At 38.7% G+C, this 22690-nt stretch overlaps 1 protein-coding gene across 1 annotated transcript in view; it reads right to left on the reverse strand.

The window, feature by feature from the left end:
• DCP1A (decapping mRNA 1A) overlaps positions 1-22690 on the reverse strand; it is a 61197-nt gene that overhangs the window by 32897 nt on the left and 5610 nt on the right. The window lies entirely within an intron of this gene.

The following is a 22690-nucleotide window of genomic DNA, read 5'->3' on the forward strand; positions in this document are numbered from 1 at the left end:
CACCATAAAATGTCACAGAATTTACCATGAGGACCTCAAACTGTTAACAGTTACTCTAAATAAAAAAAAATCCTCCCCGCAAACTGTTTAATAATAAAATTATTAATAAAATTAGGACAGCTAAAATATTCAGAGGAAAATTGCAAAAACAGTTGGTTTTAGACATCATTACCAGATTGGAAAAGAAGTGTGAGATGGAGCTCAGCCTGGGCACTTCCATTTCACATGTGAATAGAGTCGATCATAGGATGGGTCTGGAGTTGGTGTTTGTTTTTTAAAGCTTTGTTTTTACTGTAACATGGTATTAATTTTAGCTTAACATGCAATTGTAAAAAATAAACAGAGATCCTGTGTGCCCTTTAATTTGTTTCTTCCAGTGGTAACATTCTGTAAAACTATAACATAATATCACAGCCAGACTACTGACATTGATACAATCAAGATACAGAACATTTTGGGACTGCCCTGGTGGTCAGTGGTTAAGACTCTGCCCTTCCAATGCAGGGGGCCCAGGTTTGATCCCTGGTCAGGGAACTAGATCCCACATGCATGCCACAACTAAGAGTTCGCATGCCACAACTAAGGAGCCTGGAAGCCACAACTAAGGAGCCCACCTGCTGCAACTAAGACCCAGCAAAACCAAATAAATATTTTTAAAAAAAAGATACAGAACATTTCTGTAGCCACAGGGATCCCTGTTGACCTTTTACTGCCACATCCATCTCCCTTGGTACCCCTCCCCCATCTCTGACTCCTGACAAGCACACTAATCTGTTCTCCATTTCTATAATGTTGCCATTTCAAGAATGTATTATAAATGGAATCATAGAGGATGCAACTTTTTGTGACTGACTTTTCTGTCTCAACATAATTCTCTGGATATTCATCTAAGTTGTTGCTTGCATCAATAGTATGTTCCCATTTTTTGCTGAATAGTATTTCATGGTATGGATGTACTAGTTTATTTAACCATTTATCCACTAAAGGACATCTGGAGTGTTTCCAGTTTTTGGCCATTATGCAAAAAGCTATGTTCGGGTATAGGTTTTTGTGAACCTAAGTTTTCATTTCCCTGGGTTAAATGTCCAAAAGTACAGTTACTGAGTCACAGTAGTTGCACGTTTTTTAAAGAGAAACTGTTAAACAGTTTTCCAGTTTTACAATGGATGAGCCATCTAGTCTCTCTGCATCCTTGCCAGCATTTGTTGTTCTATTTTTAACTTTATGCATTCTGATAGGTGCATAGTGGTATCTCATGGTGGTTTTAATTTACATCTCCCTAATGGCTAACGTTACTGAACGTCTTTTCATGTGCTTGTCATCTGTATATCCTCTTTAGTCAAATGTCTGTTTATGTCTTTTACCCCACTGGACTGTTTTTTAAACTGTTGAGTTGAGAGTTCTTCATATATTCAATATACCAGTCCTTTGTCAGACTTGTGGTTTGAAAATATTTTCTCCTTTGTCTGTAGTTTTTTTTTCATCCTCTTCATGAGGTCCTTCCAGAGCAAAAGTTTTTAATTCTGACAAGGTGCAATTTATGAGTTTTTCCTTTTATGGATTATGCTTTTGATGTCAAGTCTAAAAAACTCTTTGCTGACCCCTAGATTCAAAATTTTATCCTGGGCTTCCCTGGTGGTGTAGTGGTTAAGAATCTGCCTGCCAATGCAGGGGACAAGGTTTCTAGCCCTGGTCCAGGAAGAGCCCACATGCTGCAGAGCAACTAAGCCCGTGCACCCCAACTACTGAGCCTGCGGTCTAGAGCCCGTGAGCCACAACTACTGAAGCCTGCATGCCTAGAGCCCGTGCTCCGCAACAAGAGAAGCCACTGTGGTGAGACGCCCATGCACCGCAATGAAGAGTAGGCCCTGCTAACTAGAGAAAGCCCGCGAGCATCAATGAAGACCCAAAGCAGCCAAAGGTAAAATAAATACAATAAATAAATTAAAAAAATTTTTTTATCCTGTGTTTTTTCCCTAAAGGGTTTATAGTTTTACATTTAAAATGGTGATCCATTTTGAAGTTTTTGGGGAAAAAAAAGGTTAAGGTTCTTTTTTTTCTTTTTTGGTGCAACTGTTCCAGTATTATTTGTTGAAAATGCTCTCTTCTATTGAGAAATCTTTTGTACCTTTGTCAAATATCAGTTGGGCATATTTGTGTGTGTCTATTTCTGGATTCTTTCTTCTGTCCTATTTATTTGTTTATCCCTCTACCAATACCACATCATCTTGATTACTGCAGCTATATATAGGCTTTAATATTGGGAAGAATAATTCCTCCCACTTTATGCTTCTTTTTCCAAGATTGTTTTAGCTTCTAGGGTCTGTGTCTTTCCATATAAATTTTAGAATAAGTTTGTCTACGCCTACAAAAATCCTTGCTGGGATTTTGACAGGACTTGGGAAGAGCTGACATCTTTAGTATGTCAAGTCCTTCAATGCACAAATATAGCACATCTCTCCATTTATTTAGGTTTTGATTTCTTTCATTTTGTAATTTTCAGCACACATACCCTATATATTTTTTGTTATGTTTACCCTAAGTATTTTTCTTTGTAGAGATTATGAATGGTATTGTTTTTAACTTGGGTTTCCACAGGTTCATTGTTAGTATGTAGAAGTCTGATTGATTTTTGTGTGTTGATCTTGTATCCTCAGACCTTACCAAACTCACTTACTAGTTCTAGGAGTCTATACATAGACAATCATGTCATCTGTGAATGGAGACAGTTTTATTTCTTCTTTTCCAATCTGTAGCCCTCTTCTTTTTCTTTTTTGCCTTATTGCAGTGGCTAGATCTTCTAGTGCTATGCTGAATAGCAGTGATGACAATGGATACCTTTGTCTTGTTTTCAATCTTAGAGGGAAAACATTCAGCCTTTCACTTATGATATGGTGGATTAGAGTGACTGATTTTTAATACTGAACCAGCTTTGCAGATTTGGAATAAGGCCCATTTGGGCATAATTTATATTTCTTTTCTATATATTGTTGGCTTTGCTAATATTTGGTTAAGGATTTTTTTTTTTTTTAAACCAAAGGCACACTTTGGCCAACCCAATTTTTTTTTTAATTGTATTAATTAATTAATTAATTAATTATTTAATTTATGGCTGTGTTGGGTCTTCGTTTCTGTGCGAGGGCTTTCTCTAGTTGTGGCAAGTGGGGGCCACTCTTCATTGCGGTGTGCGGGCCTCTCACTATCGCGGCCTCTCCTGTTGCGGAGCACAGGCTCCAGACGCGCAGGCTCAGCAGTTGTGGCTCACGGGCCTAGTTGCTCTGCAGCATGTGGGATCCTCCCAGACCAGGGCTTGAACCCGTGTCCCCTGCATTGGCAGGCAGATTCTCGACCACTGCACCACCAGGGAAGCCCAGTTAAGGATTTTTTTCATCAAGTTCATGAGAGATACTGATTTGTGGTTTTCTTTTTTTTTTGTACTGTCTTTGCCTTGTTTGGGTATTAGAGCAAATACTGGTCTTACACAATCAGTTGAGAAGAATTCCTTCCTTTTCTGTTTTCTGGAACAAACTGTGTAAAATTAGTGTTAATTCTTCTTTGAATTCTCCAGTAAAACCATCTGGGCCTGGAGATTTCTTTTTCGAGAGCTTTAAAATTATGGATTCAATTTCTTTCATGGCTATAGGACTACTCATGTTATCTATTTTATCTCGGTTGAGTTTTGCAGTTTGTTGTTTTCAAGGAATTGGTCCATTTCTTCTAAGTTGTCAAGTTTATGAGTATAAAGTTGTTAATAGCATTCTCTTATTACAGAGGATGTGTAGTGACATTGTAAGCAGATACGGTAGGAGGTCCCAGGAGAAACAGAACCAGGCACGGCTTTCTTGACAGAAGAGAAGCCATTTTTGGCCTAAGACATTTTGTGATCTAAGCCTGGCCACCATGCTTGCCCCTGAACAGGTCCCAGTAACTAATGATCTTAAGGGAACAAAAGAATGCAGAAACTAACTATTATCAGGCAAGAGAAGTAACAATAACAAAGATAACATATCAGTCTTAGACTCCCTGTTCTGTTTCAATGGTAAGACTAGCCTGAAAAGCTCAACCACCAGATCAACTGAAACCTAAGGAATGATGATGCTGACCTTTTCCAACCCTCATGACTTCAATCAACTAAAAGTTTGGACTCTGTGGACCACTCAAGCCCCTTCATGAATATGCATGTATCCTTAGCTTAAAACTCCCCCAATTTTGCTGTTTGGGGAAACCCTGCTTTGGGAAAGCCCAGTAGTTCTTAATTGCTGCAAGTAATAATAAATCCTTCCTTCTACTGATCTTTGGCTTGGCTTTGTCTTTTGGCTCGACACCCACCAAGACGCAAACCCAGTTTTGGGGTAACAACGTCCACTATTTCATTCCTGATATTGCTAATCTGTGTCGTGTTTTTGCTTTTGTTAGTCATTACTAAAGGTTTATCAATTTTATTGACTTTTTCAAAGAACCAACTTTTTGTTTCATTGGTTTTTCTCTATTTTCATCTTTTCAATGTCACTGATTTTTCTGTTCTCATCTTTGTTCTTTCCTTACTTCTGTATGCTTTGAGTTATTTTATTTTGTTCTTCTTTTCCTAATTTCTTGAGGTGGGAATTTAGTAGACTCCCAGGCAGTGTTGCTTGAAGGGGTGAGAGAAGTTTCCCACGGCTAGGCCATCTGGTATGCCTTGAGTGGGGAGCCTCTGACCTTCAGAGATGAAGACTGCTTCCCAGGCCAGGCTGGCTGTGATGGGACTCCTCCCCTGCTCCCACCACACCTTCATGAAAAGGAGGAAACATACTACCCCAGTGGCCACTTATTGTCAGTAGGGCTTCCAATCCTTCCTGCCAGTTTTGCTGGGCTCACCTGGTATTGTTGGCAGGACTCCCATTTGATCTGGGAGAGGAATGAGCCTAACTGGGGCACCCTCCTTTGCTACACTGGAGGTCAAGAAACACCAGGCCTGGGTCCCCTTCTTCTGTTGGGTGGGAGGGTTGTAAGACAACCTGCTGCTGTGCTGTTCTTCGAGTTCTGGGTCCTGCACCAGATCATCTTCCTCCTTCTACTGTTCAGAGTGTTCCTGATTTTCTTTTGCGTTACTTCTGGTTTTTATAGTTGTACTTAACAGGGTAGAAGCAAGGAAAGACAAATCTATGCCATTTTGTTTGGATCAGAAGTCTCATTATGTATGCTTATGGATGGAAAACTGAAGCTCATGGAAAGACTACATGACATTAATAAATCAGAGAAAAATAGCCTTATAACTAGAACTCAGGTTTTCTCATTCCTAGGCCAATAATCCTGCCACTATACACCCAATGCCTCATTAGTTGAAATAACGTAAAATATTTTGTAAAAACAAAAAAGTTAATGAGCTTCAATTATGCTTGAAGACAAAAGCAACACATAAAAGAATAAAGTATAAATAATTGAATAAGTTAAAAATTATACACTAAAAGACTGACAAAATATAGAAAATATAAATGCTAGCATAAGAAACTTTAAATAAATTAAAAATCCTTTTTTATAACTACAACTTGAATTTCATCAATACACATTAACATATATTGATATTACCAATACACATTCATTTAGAAAGCCACTGTTAATAAAAGCTTATTTTTTAAAAAAATTAAGGTATAAATGACATATTATATTAGTTTCAGGTGTACAGTGCAATTATTTGATATTTGTGTATACTGCAAAATAATCACCACAAGTCCAGTTAACATCCATCACCATACACAGTCACAAAAAAATTATTTTTCTTGTGATGAGAACTTTTAAGATCCGCTCTCCTAGCTACATTCAAATACGCAATACAGTACTATTAACCATAGTCACCATGCTGTACATTACATTCCCATGACTTATTCATTTTATAACTGGAAATTTGTACCTTTTGACTTCCCTCGCCCATTTTACCTACCCACCTCAGGCAAGCACCAACCTGTTCTCTGTATCTATGATCTCCGTTTTTGTTTGATTCCACATATAAGTGGAATCATGCGGTATTATTTTTTCCGTCTGACTTACTTCACTTAGCATAATGCCCTCAAAGGCCATCCAAATGGAAGGATTTCATTCTTTTTTATGGCTGAATAATATTCCATTGTGTGTTCAGTTCTCCCAATACCATTTATCAGAGACTGTTCTTTCCCCATTGTGTATTCTTGGCTTCTCTGTCATAAGTTAATCGGCCATATATGCCTGGGTTTATTTGTGGGCTCTCTATTCTGTTCTATTGATCTATGTGTGTTTTTATGCCAATACCATACTGTTTTGATTACTACAGCTTTATAATATAGTTTGAAATCAGGGAGGGTAATGCCTCCAGCTTTGTTGTTCTTTCTCAAAATTGCTTTGGCTCAGGACTTCCCTGGTGGTCCAGTGGTTAAGAATCCACCTTCCAATGCAGGGGATGCGAGTTCGAGCCCTGGTCTGGGAACTAAGATCCCACATGCCGCGGGGCAACTAAGCCCACGTGCTCTGGAGCCTGCGCACCATAACTAGAGAGCCTGTGTGCTGCAACTACTGTGCCTGCGTGGTCTCGAGTCCATGCATCATAACTAGAGCCCTGCGCACTGCAACAAAGAGCCTGCGTGCTGCAAGGAAAGATCTCACATGCCTCAACTAAAGACGCGATGTAGCCAAATAAATAAACAAATAAATAAATAAATAAATAAATAAAATATTAAAAAAAAAAGATTGCTTTGGCTCTTCAGGGTCTTTGTGGTTTCATACAAATATTAGGATTGTTTGTTCTACTTTGGTGAAAAATGTCATTGGAATTTTGATAGGGATTGCACTGAATCTGTATACTGCTTTGGGTAGTATGGACATTTTTTTTTTTTAATTTTATTTATTTATTTTTGGCTGTGTTGGGTCTTCGTTGCTGTGCATGGGCTTTCTCTAGTTGCGGCAAGTGGGGGCCACTCTTCATTGCGGTGTGCGGGCCTCTCACTATCACGGCCTCTCTTGTTGCAGAGCACGGGCTCCAGACGCGCAGGCTCAGTAGTTGTGGCTCATGGGCCTAGTTGCTCCGTGGCATGTGGGATCTTCCCAGACCAGGGCTCGAACCCGTGTCCCCTGCACTGGCAGGCAGATTCTCAACCACTGCGTCACCAGGGAAGCCCCGGATGGACATTTTAACGCTATTAATTCTTCCAATCCATGAGCATGGGATATCTTTTTTTTCTTTTTATAAATTTATTTATTTATTTATTTTTGGCTGCATTGGGTCTTCGTTGCTGTACGCGGGCTTTCTCTAGTTGTGGCGGGGGGGCTACTCTTCGTTGCGGTGCACGGGCTTCTCATTACAGTGGCTTCTCTTGTGGCGCATGGGCTCTAGGCATGCGGGCTTCAGTAGCTGTGGCGTGCGGGCTTCAGTAGTTGTGGCGTGCAGGCTCTAGAGCACAGGCTCAGTAGTTGTGGGGCACGGGCTTGGCTGCTCCACAGCATGTGGGATATTCCCGGACCAGGGCTCAAACCCATGTTCCCTGCGTTGGCAGGCGGATTCTTAACCACTGTGCCACCAGGGAAGTCCCAGGAATATCTTTTTATTTATTTGTGTCTTCTTCAATTTCTTTTTTTGTTTTTAATAAATAAATAAATTTATTTATTTACTTATTTGGCTGCATTGGGTCTTTGTTGCTGCGTGTGGGCTTTCTCTAGTTGCGGTGAGTGGGGGCTACTCTTTGTTGCAGTGTGTGGGCTTCTAATTGCGGTGGCTTCTCTTGTTACGGAGCATGGATTCTAGGCGTGCAGGCTTCAGTAGTTGTGGCACATGGGCTCAGCAGCTGTGGCTCACGGGCTCTAGAGTGTAGGCTCAGTAGTTGTGGTGCACGGGCTTAGTTGCTCCGTGGCACGTGGGATCTTCCCAGACCAGGGCTCGAACCTGTGCCCCTGTACTGGCAGGCAGATTCTAAACCACTGCGCCACCAGGGAAGTCCAATGTGTCTTCTTCAATTTCTTTGATTAATGTCATAGTTTTCAGTGTACACTGAAAGCTATTTTAATGGCGAATTTTTTGTTTCACCCTGAATTAAGGTCATTATATTCTATAAAAGACTTCATGACCAATCACAACTTTAACAGTTTCTTTTCAGTGGAAATAAAAGTTTAATTGGCTTTTTTATTGCCATTGTAGAGTGAGATAAAACATTGATATACAGAGTAAGTGAATGGTTTCATTTTAATCAATGAAGATCATGAACATGGATATTTTTTTCCCTACTCTGTTCACAAGGGGGTTTCTCTGACCCCACATCTGGCCATGCGTACTACCATGAGGCAGCCCAGGCTTGCTTTTGTTTTCTGAGCCGTCAGCCTGCTGTGAATAGTTCCCTGTGTTTGGAATCCATTTTCATCGCCCCTCTTCTGTTCACAGAACTTCAAAACACTACCAATGCTTCAAACAGAGTTAACATCCTGGAATAACAGATAATTCTGGAATATTTTACATGATGTAAGTCGACAGATTAAACTTACCTTTGACATCCCAATGGAAGAAGCACAGAAGCAACCTCGTTACAGAGGAGATAATTGCTAAGCATTATCTACCGCAGGCTCTTAGTTATGTTCCTAGCAGCTAAGAATTGCTCCAACATAGAGTAAATTGGATTGGGGTTCTGAAAAGACTTCATATATGGCAATTACACACAACTACCTTTCTCTAAATATGCCTCATCTGACCTTGGCTAAAGAACACAAAAAATACAAGAGGCCAAATACAAAAGACACCAATATTTCTCTAATAGACACCCCATACAACTTAGAGTGATGAGAAAAAAGGATGATATGCAATACATCAGGCTCAGAGAGGAACACACAGTATTTCTGGGGCTAAGCAGAGGCTTTTAAGTATGTTTTCACAGGGGATTTGTAAACCAAACTCTTAAGAAAGAATTCCATATCAGTAATCAAAGTAAGTCCACCCGAGCTGTCAACTTACTTTGACAAATCTTTACTTAAGCCCCACCCCCTTTCCTTTGAAGAAATACACTGTAATTTAGAAATAAGATGCACACTTTCCACGTTTGTACATTATCAAGTAAACGGCCAAAAAAGAGCCAAACACTTTCAAAGGCATGCTGCAGAAGAAATAAAGATAAGGAAGCCATAATGATAGCTTAATGGGTAAAGGATAAGAGTCACACTCGATTCTGCCAAAAGCAGACCTGTAGAGGTTCAGACACGCATCAAAGAATCAGCTCTGTCTGCCAACATATCAAATGCTCAGTGCATGCAACTGGCAAGGAGGCCCAGGGAGCTGCCACTGAGCCTGTCACTGTCACTGGTGAGGAAAGACAGACAAGTTCACCAGATAGCTAAAACCATGGAAGACCTTGTCTCTAAACCAAAGCTAAGTATTCTTCCCTCAAGAGAACTTACACTCTAAGGCCCAACATATTTTGCCAACAATTTGCTTGCTGAAACATCTTGATTAATTATACCACAGAGGATTTAGGGATTTGGCAATACCGTATAATTTTGCTATAGTAAATAATAATGGCATCCTGTTTTATAAGCGGCTTTTCTCAATATGAAAGCAAATTATTTAGTTATTGGACACCCACCACATATCATGGCTGTTAACCATTGTCCCAAGTAAGTCATGCAGTTACTGAAGAGTTACGGGGTGTGACAGGACATTTAAATACCTTTATGTTGTACTTCCATAAAAAATAGCAAAGTGCAGAAAAGTATATTCAAAATTAAACGTTTCGGGCTTCCCTGGTGGCGCAGTGGTTGAGAGTCTGCCTGCTAATGCAGGGCACACGGGTTCGAGCCCTGGTCTGGGAAGATCCCACATGCCGTGGAGCAACTAGGCCCGTGAGCCACAACTGCTGAGCCTGCGCATCTGGAGCCTGTGCTCCGCAACAAGATAGTGAGAGGCCCGCGCACCGCGATGAAGAGTGGCCCCCGCTTGCCGCAACTAGAGAAAGCCCTAGCACAGAAACGAAGACCCCCCCAAAAAAATCAATCAATAAATAAATCTTAAAAAAAAAATTAAACGTTTCCATTGCTTTTCTTTTCATAACTTAAAAAAAAAATTATTTATTTTTGGCTGCATTGGGTCTTTGTTGCTGTGCGCAGGCTTTCTCTAGCTGCGGTGAGCAGGGGCTACTCTTCGTTGCGGTGCGCGGGCTTCTCATTGCGGTGGCTTCTCTTGTTGCAGAGCACGGGCTCTAGGCATGCGGGCTCAGTAGTTGTGGCTTGCGGGCTCTGGAGCGCAGGCTCAGTAATTGTGGTGCATGGGCTTAGTTGCTCTGCGGCATGTGGGATCTTCCCAGACCAGGGCTTGAACCCGTGTCCCCTGCATCGGCAGGCGGATTCTTAACCAATGAGCCACCAGGGAAGCTCTCCATTGCTTTTCAAGTGACAGCCCTTTTCTTTTGAAAGTATGAAAAATACAACCGACAAAGATTAAAGTTATTGGATTATTTAATATTGATAAATTTTAAAAAGCTGAAGGGCAAGACGTCCATTTCCCTAGAGAGTCCTGTTTGAAGATCCAGGAGCCAATTATGATTTGATGTTATACCTCATTTTGCTTCTCATCTGCAGTGGCATATGGCACACACAAGATCAAGGAAACCCAAATTAATTTGGAGCCTTTATAAAAATCCCTTGAGACTTCTAGAGATTCTGTGAACTGTCACAAAAACAGAGCTGGGAATCACTCTCATGCATGTTGTCTTTTTATTCATTTATTATTTAGATCTGATCTACTTTCTAAAAGGATTTGAGGAGGCTGAAGATTTTCTCAGTATGGTGCCAAGCAGAAAAAGGGGTTTGATAAAGCTTTTTGGCATTGAGTTATAAAATTATTATAAAATTTATGAAGACGACACCCACAAAGATCCCCTAGACTGGGGAACAAAAACAAGAAAATGTACTTTGAACATAACCAAAAATATTTACCCTAGAATGAGGAAGACCCTTCTGATTATAAAAGTACTGTTAAGAATGGAGTAGATGATATAAACATAAGCCTGCCCTGACAAGTGAAAAAGAAAATGCCTTGACAGATCATTTCCTTTAAGACAAGAATAAGCCTGGTGGCTCCATATCAGTATCAAAAGGTTGGGAAAGAGAGAGAAGAGAAAGTCTCTGAGGTGGGGTGGGGGTTACAACACACACACACAGGAAAAGGGGTATGGAGCCAAAGACTGCGGACCTGGGATTACGACCGGAGACTGTGGTAGGTGGCAAACAGGCAGGTGAGGAAATGCTGTGAATCTATAAGTAAGGCTGGTAAGTGTAACTGGGTTACGTCAGCAGCTTACCTTTTTTGGACAAAAGAACACACATATTAAAACACCACTGAACACTAACATGGCAGAGAAAGAGTCCACTTTCTAAAATTTAAATTATAATGTCTATTTAGTAAACACTGATTAAAAGACTTAGGCCAGGAAATTAAAAATGCTATTCTGCAAACTCTTTGGTTTGTTTCTAAATTTGGTTCCCCTCTGTAAATTAAATCAAGTCCAAAAATATTTACCAGCAATACTGCTTCCACAGTCCCTATTAACACTGTAATTTCAGTATAGGATTCAGACACATGAAATGCCCACTGAATGTTTTGGGGGACTAGGAAAATAAACCCTAAAATATCACAACTGATGATTCTTATTTATAAACTTTTTATTCTTTAATGATGGGCAACCCTGAATAAAATAGTGAATCACACTAGGGTTTCACCTCTGCTGTCAGGATTTATCGCCACTATTGCCACACAGTACTTGCCACTCCCTAAGGCAGAGCTTCCCCTGAGCTGCAAGTGATTATGGATGTGCCAAAATGTTGGATTCATCCAACCCCCACTAGTGGTCTATTCACCCCAGTGCCGCACACAAATCCGTATTATCATTTTTATGTATCATAAGGGACAACAAACGGTGGGAAGCATGGCCCTTGGCTTCCATGCGGCCAAGTTCCTGTTTCCTGGGCTTCTAAAAATCTACACTTAGGGGTTTGGGAAACAGGTCAGACAGTGGTGTAAGAAAAGGGGGAATTTCTTTTCTCTCTTTTCTCTAACTTCTCTCCTACATGTTTTTCTACCAATTTACTAAGAGATTATCCAAACCAGGGTCGTAAGGCAAATGCCGAAGGGGTATAAGAGACCTCAGGGTGTGATGGGATCAGCGAAGCTCCGGTGAGCAGGCCCTACCCAGCGCTCTGCTGACTGTTAGTGCTTGCAGGAATGCAGGTGCTGTGTGGCCATACATGCCATTTCATCATAAGAAGAAAAGGTAGAACTCCAGATGTGTGTGTGTAAAATACCCCAATTTTTTTTTTTTTTTAATTTATTTTATTTATTTATTTTTGGCTGTGTTGAGTCTCTGTTGCTGAACGCAGGCTTTCTCTAGTTGCGGCCAGCAGGGGCTACTCTTTGTTGCAGTGAGCAGGGGCTACTCTTCGTTGCGGTGCGCAGGCTTCTCATTGCAGTGGCTTCTCTTGTTGCGGAGCCCGGGCTCTAGGCACATGGGTTTCAGTAGTTGTGGCTCGTGGGCTCAGCAGTTGTGGTTTGTGGGCTCTAGAGCGCAGGCTCAGTAGTTGTGGCGCATGGGCTTAGTTGCTCCGCAGCATGTGGGATCTTCCCGGACCAGGGCTCGAACCCGTGTCCCCTGCATTGGCAGGTGTATTCTTAACCACTGCGCCACCAGGGAAGCCCAAATGTCCTAATTTTTTGAATGTCAGAGGGCTGTCTTGAGGTTTATTCTGCCCACTCCAGAGTGGCTTCAAATCTTCCTGGACAAGTGGTTACTCTGTTTCAATTTTTCACCTCCACAATGTGCTTCCCTATATTAACACAAGATGAAAACCTATACAACACATAGTAAGAAGTTTCTGCCACTTAGCTATAAGTAATTGTTGCTTTCCTTTTTGAGTTCTTGAAAGAGAAAACATTAATTATCTAAAAGAAATAAATGGAGCATACATGGTTAACTTTTTAAATCTTTACAATTAAAATAATACTATAATAAAAAAAATGATAAAAATTGCTTTTCCCCTGACAACACTACTTTGGGCAGGGGGGGAAGCCAGTAATTAATTAGTCATAATGAAAAGAATCTGCTTTGGAAATTCTGACACGTTCACAGACTCATGAAGTTAACAAGAAGGTACCTGATGGAGCTCTACTAGAATACTAAGTGGCGGCCTATGACAGGAAGCATTAAAGATTTTTGATATGTCTGACCTAACAGTGTCACCAGATCAGCCTTGGAGTCTAAGTCACTGTTTTCATGGTGTTTTTACCTCTTCAATCTACAAAGGTGGCAACAGCAAGGCTCTTTATCTTGGTTCAGAAGGCCAGACTAATGCAGCGCCACAGATCCTTCTTCTTTCACTGATTGCAGAATCATACCAACCACAGCAGCTGCTGCTGATGGGGGAAGACTGCCTGCCTTTCTTCAGGCTAAGTAAGAAGCAGTGTGCTGGATTCAAAGATCACAAAGAATGAACTGTGTAACTTTAAAAACTGTTTATAAATTCCTCTTTCAGTCTCGAGGTAGAACTCACATTTTCTGAGTTGACAAATTGTAAACTTCTCTTGCAAGGAAATTTCCTGCACTGTGCTTTAAGTCTGAAGATTTGCGCCAAATGCCAGCAGCCACCTAGCATCTCTACTGTTCCGAGTCTTGCCCTTGAACTGAGAAAGGACAAGCAGAGACCAAGAAACACACACACACACTACAGTATTTCTCCTACTAAAACTTTCCATTTGGCAGCTACATTTTCAACGCTATGGAAATGAATTTCCCTGCTTTTTCTAGTGATCTAATTTTAATTAAAAATGCTCTATATCAAGAGACTGACGCCCGATATAAAGGAAAAGTTACAAGTGAAGCGGAAACAAAGGGGTACTTCGCACAGGTTTTTGGAGGTAAGTTCTTAAAAATACTAAATAGCAATAATATTTTTATATTCAATTGTTTTGTTATGGTGATCTGCTGTTGTTAAGCTGGTTACAGAGTGAAGCTTTGTTGATTTTTTTCAAAAGTACTTCTGGATTATAGAAAACATTTTAAAATGAAAAGTGGCATTCAGTGGGACATCCATGCCTTAAGGTGTTGGGTGGAGGAAACATGGAGTTGTCCTTGTTAAAATGATTATCGTTCAGTAAAAAGATGTCAAGTCTAACATGCACACAAAGTAAGATAATCACTTCTCTTTTGGCTAAAACTGCCATCACAAACTTGTCTAAGGACAGAATAAAGTTAGGTGTGAGAAGAGAAAATGTAGACTGTATACTCCTTCTAATTCATGAATCAGTATTGCTGTAAAAAATGACCAGGAAAAACAACACGTAAATACCCTCACAATCTCTCTGGTGGATCACATTTTCACTGTAACGAGCTTAATCATTCAAATTGGCAACTGATAAGTCTCAAATCACAGATCTTAAATCATTAATTTTTACCACTAATTAACAGGGTTGTTTCAGGAATAAATATGCACAGCACTGGGATTAATATAGTAGCATATTTCTTTGAGAATCTTGACCTTTACCAGAAAGGCAGAGTTCTGACGCTAAAAGTTCTAACACAATTTAATTTAAAGACTTCTGCTTATAATTTTCTAAGAAAATAAAACAGAATCTCAGAACTAGAAACATACATAAAATTCTTTAAAAGTACGCAATACTGTTAATCAAAATGATATACCATGTGGTAAAATGCTTAGCAAAAGATACTTAATAAACATTAATGAATTAAGATGTGCATCTGAATTAAATAATCACCTTGTTTGTTTAAAAACAAAGTAAAGGACAAAATAAATAGTTTTTGCAAAAGAAAATCATTAAATGCTAGAATCGATTTTACAGAGCTTAGTGGTACCACAAACCTTTATCTTAATATTTTCAATTAACCAGGTTATCCTGTAAACTGTCTAGCTGTAACAAAGAAAAACCAGTTTTGCTTGCTTTCACTTTTTTGTTGATTCACATACCAAATTTTGGATTTAAAAAAATTGCTCAGAACCTACCTTACAAAATGGCCTTGGGGCATGTCATAATTAAGTCATACACACACACACACATAAATAACAGATTCCAGGTTACCACATTCACCCTGAGAGATACCCACAGAAGTGGAAATCAAAGCACCTCTGACATTGATCTTGGGGAAAAGAACCTTCTAAGAGAAACATACTTAGTGAGGTATGTTGCTTGCAGCAGGTGCTCACCAAATGCTTGAAGGAATAGTGGATAATAGAAGCACAATTTCCTCACTGGAGATAAGTGTCCTGAGATAAGATCAGAAATGTACAGATCCTATGGCTGCTTTTTCAGAGGCTGGTTGCTATATGGAGAACTACTCTAGTACCATTTACTGAACCGGACAGAACTTTCTTCTCAGCATTTTTTAAGATGTGATGGAAGAGATTTTAAACTACTGACCCAATTATTTCATTGAGTCCATTTATTCCTAAGTTTTGTTACACTGTGTTTTTTCCAGGAAATTGTCCATATAATCCAAGTTTTAAACTTACAGGCAGAAAGTTCTTCATAGTGGTTTCTTATTTTTAAAAAGTTCTTCGCAGTGGTTTCTTATTTTATTCTCTATCTTTAATTGCTATATATATATAGTATATATTATTACTAGTATTGCCTATTATGCCTCTCCTTACTCTTTTTTTGTTGTTGTTGTTGGATCAATCAAGTTATAGGGGAGAGTTTTTTGTTTTGTTGATTTGCTCTACTGTTCTATTGCAATTCCTACTTTCTTTTTTTTTTTTTTTAATTAATTAATTAATTTATTTTTGGCTGTGTTGGGTCTTCGTTTCTGTGCGAGGGCTTTCTCCAGTTGCGGCGAGCGGGGGCCACTCTTCATTGCGGTGCACAGGCCTCTCACTGTCGCAGCCTCTCCCGTTGTGGAGCACGAGCTCCAGACGTGCAGGCTCAGTAGCTGTGGCTCACGGGCTTAGTTGCTCCGCGGCATGTGGTATCCTCCCAGACCAGGCCTCGAACCCATGTCCCCTGCATTGGCAGGCAGATTCTCAACCACTGCGCCACCAGGGAAGCCCCTACTTTCTGCAATTAATTTCTACTCATCTATATTTTCCTTCAACTTAAAGATTTCCTTTTTCCTCTATAACTTCTGTGCCTGGATAGCCTACATATGGTATTTTTTATAAAATTCTATACAGACTTGAAAAAATGCAAATTCTTGAACTGCTAGAAGCAGGGTTCTTTATATGTCCATTAGATCAAGCCTAACTGTGTTGTTTAAATATCCCATAACCTTACTAAATTATCTGCCTTATCTGTCAATTACTGAGGTGGCCTGTTTAACTCTCCCATTATAATTATGGATTTTAAACATTTGATATGTAATTCTGACAAATATTAATACAAGGTAATACCGGTTTGGAATTGTTTTATCTTGCAGGTTATTTACTCCTTTTGTCATTATGTGGTAACTTTATTCCTGATGATGTTTCTTACCTTGGAATCTATCATATGTGATTTACATAGTTACATCAGCCTTGTTTGGTTAATAGTTACCTAATATATATCATTCTATCCCTTTACTTTCAAACTTTCCTGGTTTTTGAGTTTTAAGTTTTTTGAAAACAGCATTTTTGGCAAATTCTGTATCTTTATCCAATCTCAGAATCTCTTTTAACTGGCAAGTACAGTTCACTTAATATTTGTTCTAAATACTGCTTTATTTATTTATGCCATTTTACTATAACTGGGCTATTTCCCATGGTTTCTGTTTACGTTTTTCCTATCTTGATTTATACTGGCTTAAAATCAAGACATCTTATTTTTTGTTCTGCAGTGATTACCCTGAATCTTTTGGGTAATCACTTGACTTAAAAGTCTATTGTTCATCAATTTATTTACCCTCTCCTCAGTCTTGGGATGCTTTAGGTTTGGAAAGTTTTTATCTTATATTATTGCTGTCTAGTATTTTTGATTCACCTTTTTAATACCTCTACTCAAACTAGTCATTTTATTGTTTTATACAGTCAATGCTTATTTTGATGTACCTTCTTTTTTTTGCTCATTATTGTTGTTGCTTAAATCTCATTACTTCTGTGTTCAATTTCCTTATTTCTGAACTATAGCCTTTAGAACTGCACTGGTAAAATTAAATTAATTAAACTAAATTAAGAATTAATTTACAATTAAAAACTCAGTTGTACTAGGCACATTTCAAGTGTTCAATAGCTACATGTGACTAGTGGCTACCATACTGGACAGTACTGCTTTGGAAGTGTATACAACAAGGGTCTGCAGAGACAACAGTTCTGTTTTTGCTGAAAAATGTCTTTATTTTGTTCTCTTGAATTACTGAATTGTTGTTTGTTTTTTCCTCAGTACTCTGCATATATTATTCCTCTGTCTTTCAAATTCAGTAGCTGCAATTAAATATGCTGTCAAACTGGTGCTCTTTGTAAATAATCAGTCTCAAGCTTGGTTGCTTCTGTCTTTGCCTTTGATGTTTTACCATCTGTCCAGGTGTGTATTTATTTCTATTTATTTTGCTTGGGGCCTTATTTTACTGCCTAAATCTGAGACTTCTGTCTTTCATGGATTCTGGAAAATTCTCAGTCATAATCTCTTCAAATATTACCTCTCTCTATATTTTATCATTCTGAAATTCTTCTCTGTCATATGTTAAACTTTCTAAGACTTTCCAATCCTATCCTCTCTGTCAAATTTTCCATTTTTTCCCTTTCTGGAATGCATCCTGGATAATTTTCTCAGATGTCTCTTCCAGTTCCCCAATTCTCTTTTCAATTGTTATAAATTAACTGTTGAGTCCAGGTAGAGAGTTTATTTCGATAACTAAAATTTTAATTTCTAGAAGTTTTACTTGGTTATTTTTCAAATCTACCTATCATTTTATTTTATAATCTACATCGGATACTCATATCCATTAAAGTCTCTATCTGATCATTTCATTACCCAAAGTTTCTGCGAAGGGTTGGCTGTTTGTTTTATTGTAACTTTTACTGACTGAATTATTTCTTTGTATATATAGTAATTTTGGACCACGAGGCTTGTCAATAAGATGCCTGGGCAATCTGGATTAAGAATATTTCTCTCTAGAAAAGTTTTGTATTTGCTTTTGCCAGGTGTTCTAGAGTACTCAACAGTTGACGATCAATTTTATGTTAATTTTTTGGCCTGGGTAAGAAATTATACCAAATGAATGATATAACTTGAATCTCAAATCTGTATGAGAGAGCTCATGGTTACAATTTTCAGGGGAGACATTTTCCCTCCAACTCATAGCCTAGATTGAGGTAGATTAGCTTGCCTGTCATCTCCCTAGGTTCGTGGGAATATCCCTGATATCTTTCTAATTTATTAATATATAACTCATTAGGGCACCTGGGTGAACATTGGTATGTACATCTCAGCTCCAATGAGCCACCTCGTGAGGGGTCAAGGTCTTGTCTCCTGATCCCATGTAATTATAATGGGGTCCTTATGTTAAGGAGCGTTCCCTATCCCCAAGAACCCTATAACCAGCTGGCAGTTGGTGTCAGCACACAAGCTTCCCACTTTGGCTTTCAGTTTTCACTTTGATGCTCACCCATTAAAATGCCCCCATTCCCTTTCAGGCTATACTATGCATTTAATACTTTATATAGCATTTCTAAGTGTTTGTAGGGGGAAGATTTTCTGACATCATATTGCTGGACAGGAGTTTTTCTTTGATGTGCCTATGCCATAAGTCCTCGAAATTCAGAGTTCCCAAAGAATGGTTTTATAATCCAGTTAGTAAAATGGATTCTGTTCACAAATGAAAACAGAAGATCAGCAGATTGGTAGTAATGCATGTTTACAGAGCAAAAGAATTATGATTTTTCAACTAATCACAGATAAAATGAAAACTATCATAAATGTTTTTAAGGGAGATGTGTCCACAGATTAAAACAGCATTACATTATCCTATAAAATTTTAGCCAGGAGGGGGCTGTGTGTTCCAGCACACCATGACCCACTGATCAGAGTTTTAAAAAATTTGTAGCCTCTAAGATTTCTCATCTTTAACATATATATATATTTTCAACTTATACCTCAGGCTGTCTAGTAATTGCCCTTACAACATTTGAATGTAATATTTGTAAAGGTAAACAGAGTTCCCAGCTTGTCATGGTGCTAATCAGAAGGGATGGAAAGAAGCACACTATGGGCCTAGGTTATAAGAGAACCTGGATAATAAAGTCTTTATGACTCTTCCACTAATAAGATCATTTGGCTTAAGTCCAATATGGAGACATAGTCTATAATATTTTATATTTGTAAGTGCCTGACAAAAAACCTTTACATATATGATGCTCTCTTAAGATAAGCAGGTCAGATCAGTGGTTTAAGTGATTTATCCAAGGTTACAGTTGGTAAAATGGCAAAGCCTAGAATAGAATTCTTGTCTGCAAATTAAATTCCACGCAGAAGAGCGTTACCATGGCAAAGCCACCCTCAGGGATATCTTCTGCAGCCTTTGTATCTAGAAATCATTTGTAAATTTTAAAAAGGAATTACTAAATGAGAGGCATAAAAATCTAATCTAAAGCTTCCCAAGTGCTTGTTCAGTTCAGGTATGGCACAACAAAAGGGTGTGTTTCTGCATGGATCCATGCTTTAGACCTCTGTTGTCCAATATGGTAGCCACTAGTCTCGTACGGCTATTTAAATGCAAATTGATTAAATTAAATAAACTTAAAAAAAATTTTTTTCTTGGCCACACCAGCCACATTTCAAGTGCTCAACAGTCACATGTGGCTGGCTGGCGATTGCTATATGAGACAGTGCCCATATAGACTCTTTCCATCATCATAGAGTTCTGTTGGACACCACTGCTCTAGAATGTGGATTGATGAAGTAATTTTATTGTTGTAGCAGAGTAGAAAGAACATTGGTTTTGAAGCTCAACAGACCTAGATTTGACTTCTGCCTGTCACTTATAACCTTTGTGACTCTTGAGCAAATTTCTTAACTTCTCTGGGACTCTTGTTTCCGCATCTGTAAGTCGGGAATCAGAAATAAGGTGCTGGGAACATCATTTTTGCTTAATAACTACAGAATCTGCAGTCTCCACAACCCTCATTGGGTCTTGTGGCTGCCCAAAGTCCTTGCACAGTATACAAAAATATACTGCTTCCAAAAGGTTCAAGAGAATCACCAAAGCTAAGCTTCTGGAGGGCATAAGCATTTCCTCTGTAAGACTTTACTTTTCTCTTGGGGTGGTGAAGCTGGGGTGGGTGGGGAGTGTATAAAGAAAAACTAGTGAGTTCCCTGGTGGTCCAGTGGTTAGGACTCCGCGCTTTCACTGCTGTGGGCCGGGATTCAATCCCTGGTCGGGGAACTAAGATCCCACAAGCCGCACAAAACGGCCAAAACAAACAAACAAAAAAAACCACTAAAAAAAAATAATAGAAAGCAAAACAAACAATTTAGAACTGGAAAAAGTTATAGCTCAATATTGTCTCAACTCTAAAAACTGATTTAAGTGGAAGAGGCTAGATCTGAGGGTGTAACTTGAGTAAAATGGGTCAGGTGTCTTGGGGGTATTTTCCAAAAGAAAACAACAGAAGAGCAGCTACAGAATCATGTACAATTACCTGTATACACAATCAGACACTAATTAACTTTTTATTTAAAGAATAATTCCTAAACAACTCAATAGCTTGCTGACCTGACAAGACTACTTTTTATTTTTAAGACTAGGTAGACAAAACATATACTCAAGAGAGGCCTTAACACTCCCAGAATCACTTTATGTTGCCTTGTCACTTCTCCCCGATACAGCTATTCCTTTAAATACTTTCCCCAAGCTCCTCCTCTGGACTGTTTCTAATATATCCACTGTATTGTGCTTGACCTTTTCAGGCTTTTCTCTGGTCTGAAAGCAAACTGATGTGCTCTTGAATTTCTAATTAGCAATATCAGAAACTGTAAGGCCCTTGAGATGATTCAGTGCCTCAATTAACCGAGGAAGGGTATGACCTGGTTAAATGAGTCTTCTGTTTAACTAAGGAAACCTTTGTTTCAACCTCTTGTTGAAAACCTTTCTAAGATAAAAAGCAGTAGTTTACTTTTTCCCTCAAGAATATTCTAATTAATATAAAAAACACTCCTGACCATTTAAGGTCTTATCATTACAGCAAATCAATCTATGACACTATAGTGCGGTTAAAGTTATACTATTGATTCCAAGTAACACATGAGAAATTTACTAGATTTTCGCAAAATAAAACCTAACATTAGCTTGTTTTTTTTACAATTTGCTTTCATTTCTTCCACACATGGACTATAGAAATATTTCCAGATATTTTAGGCTCCGATTAAATTTTGTTTTATCAACACAACACTGTAAATCAACTATACTCCAATAAAAATTAATTTAAAAAAGGTTTTGGTTAATCATGGTTCACTTATATTTGTGTCATCTTGCACTTTCAACTTCATAGGAAACTTTACTTGTTAAAGAAATATAATGAGATTCACTTCAGGCTTATGCTAAATGGTAATCAAGTCCATGGTCCTCTGCAAATTTCCCCTACTGACTACTAATCAAACTTTTCTTAGAGGCAATAGCTAGATTAAATTTTCAGGTAATAAAAAACAGAATTAAACCAATTTTCCTTAAAAAAAAATTGGATCTGTGTTACTTTGCAGAATTTTCCCTTTAACAGAATGGTCAGCATAAAGAAAACAGCTATTTGAAGTAATTCTACTGTAACATTAGTTTAAATAAATCCATTCAAACCATCTAAGAGAGGTAATTATCTGGACAAATAGTTTACTGAAAAGTCAAGAGACAGATTTTATTTCGCTTAAAAGTGAGCTACAGAGAAGAATTTGGGGTTTCTAGCTTCAACACAGACCTTGCCATTTCTCATTCAGGGAATGAAAAGATGCATAATTTCTAGTAGTTTTTTACATTTTATACTGAAGACATTCCCCCAATACCAGTTACCTCCCAGTCAAGTGAAATGCAAACTTTTACTTAAGGAGCAGTTATCTCCAGCAATCTCCTTAGATGATGGTTACAGCACAATCACCTTACCACCGTAACGTTTTGATATCCCTACCATCAATGCCAAACAAACTGCCTGTCTTCTGTCCTCAAACACTCATACCTTCAATAGCCATGATGAAGTACAGGAACCAGGTATACTTTTTAGTGCTTTCCTTCTTGAAAGGGCCACTCTAGCTTTGCTGACCACACCCAACCATTTTTAGAGTCTATAAAATGCCTGAAAGGACCCTGGACTAGGAAGCAGAAAAAAGGGTTACAGTCCTCACTCTTCACCTGAATAGCCGCCACTCACCTCAGAGTCTCAGCTCATTTAACTGCCTGCCTACCCCAGAGGTTATTATATTATTAACATTAAAGTACAATAGCTCTTGGCCCAGCACTTATACCCAACAGATACTCAACTAAATAAACAGATTGAAAAATACCACAATCAGGGCAAAGATAGTACTTTCTTTGTGGACAGAAATATCAGTATCTGTCCTGTGTCTCTTAAACTAAGTTCTGGTGCTCAGGGGCATGGGCAGCCATTAATACATGTTACAACAAAAACAAAGGGTGAAACTTATTTTCATAGAACAAACAATAGGAATATAATGTAATGCTATTATATGGAATAGTATAGTTAACTAAAATAATGTAATAAGTTACTGTATACAAAAGAGTGTTTCAATTTTAGA

The sequence above is a fragment of the Balaenoptera ricei genome, chromosome 11, assembly GCF_028023285.1.
Source record: "Balaenoptera ricei isolate mBalRic1 chromosome 11, mBalRic1.hap2, whole genome shotgun sequence".
Classification (NCBI taxonomy): Eukaryota; Metazoa; Chordata; class Mammalia; order Artiodactyla; family Balaenopteridae; genus Balaenoptera; species Balaenoptera ricei.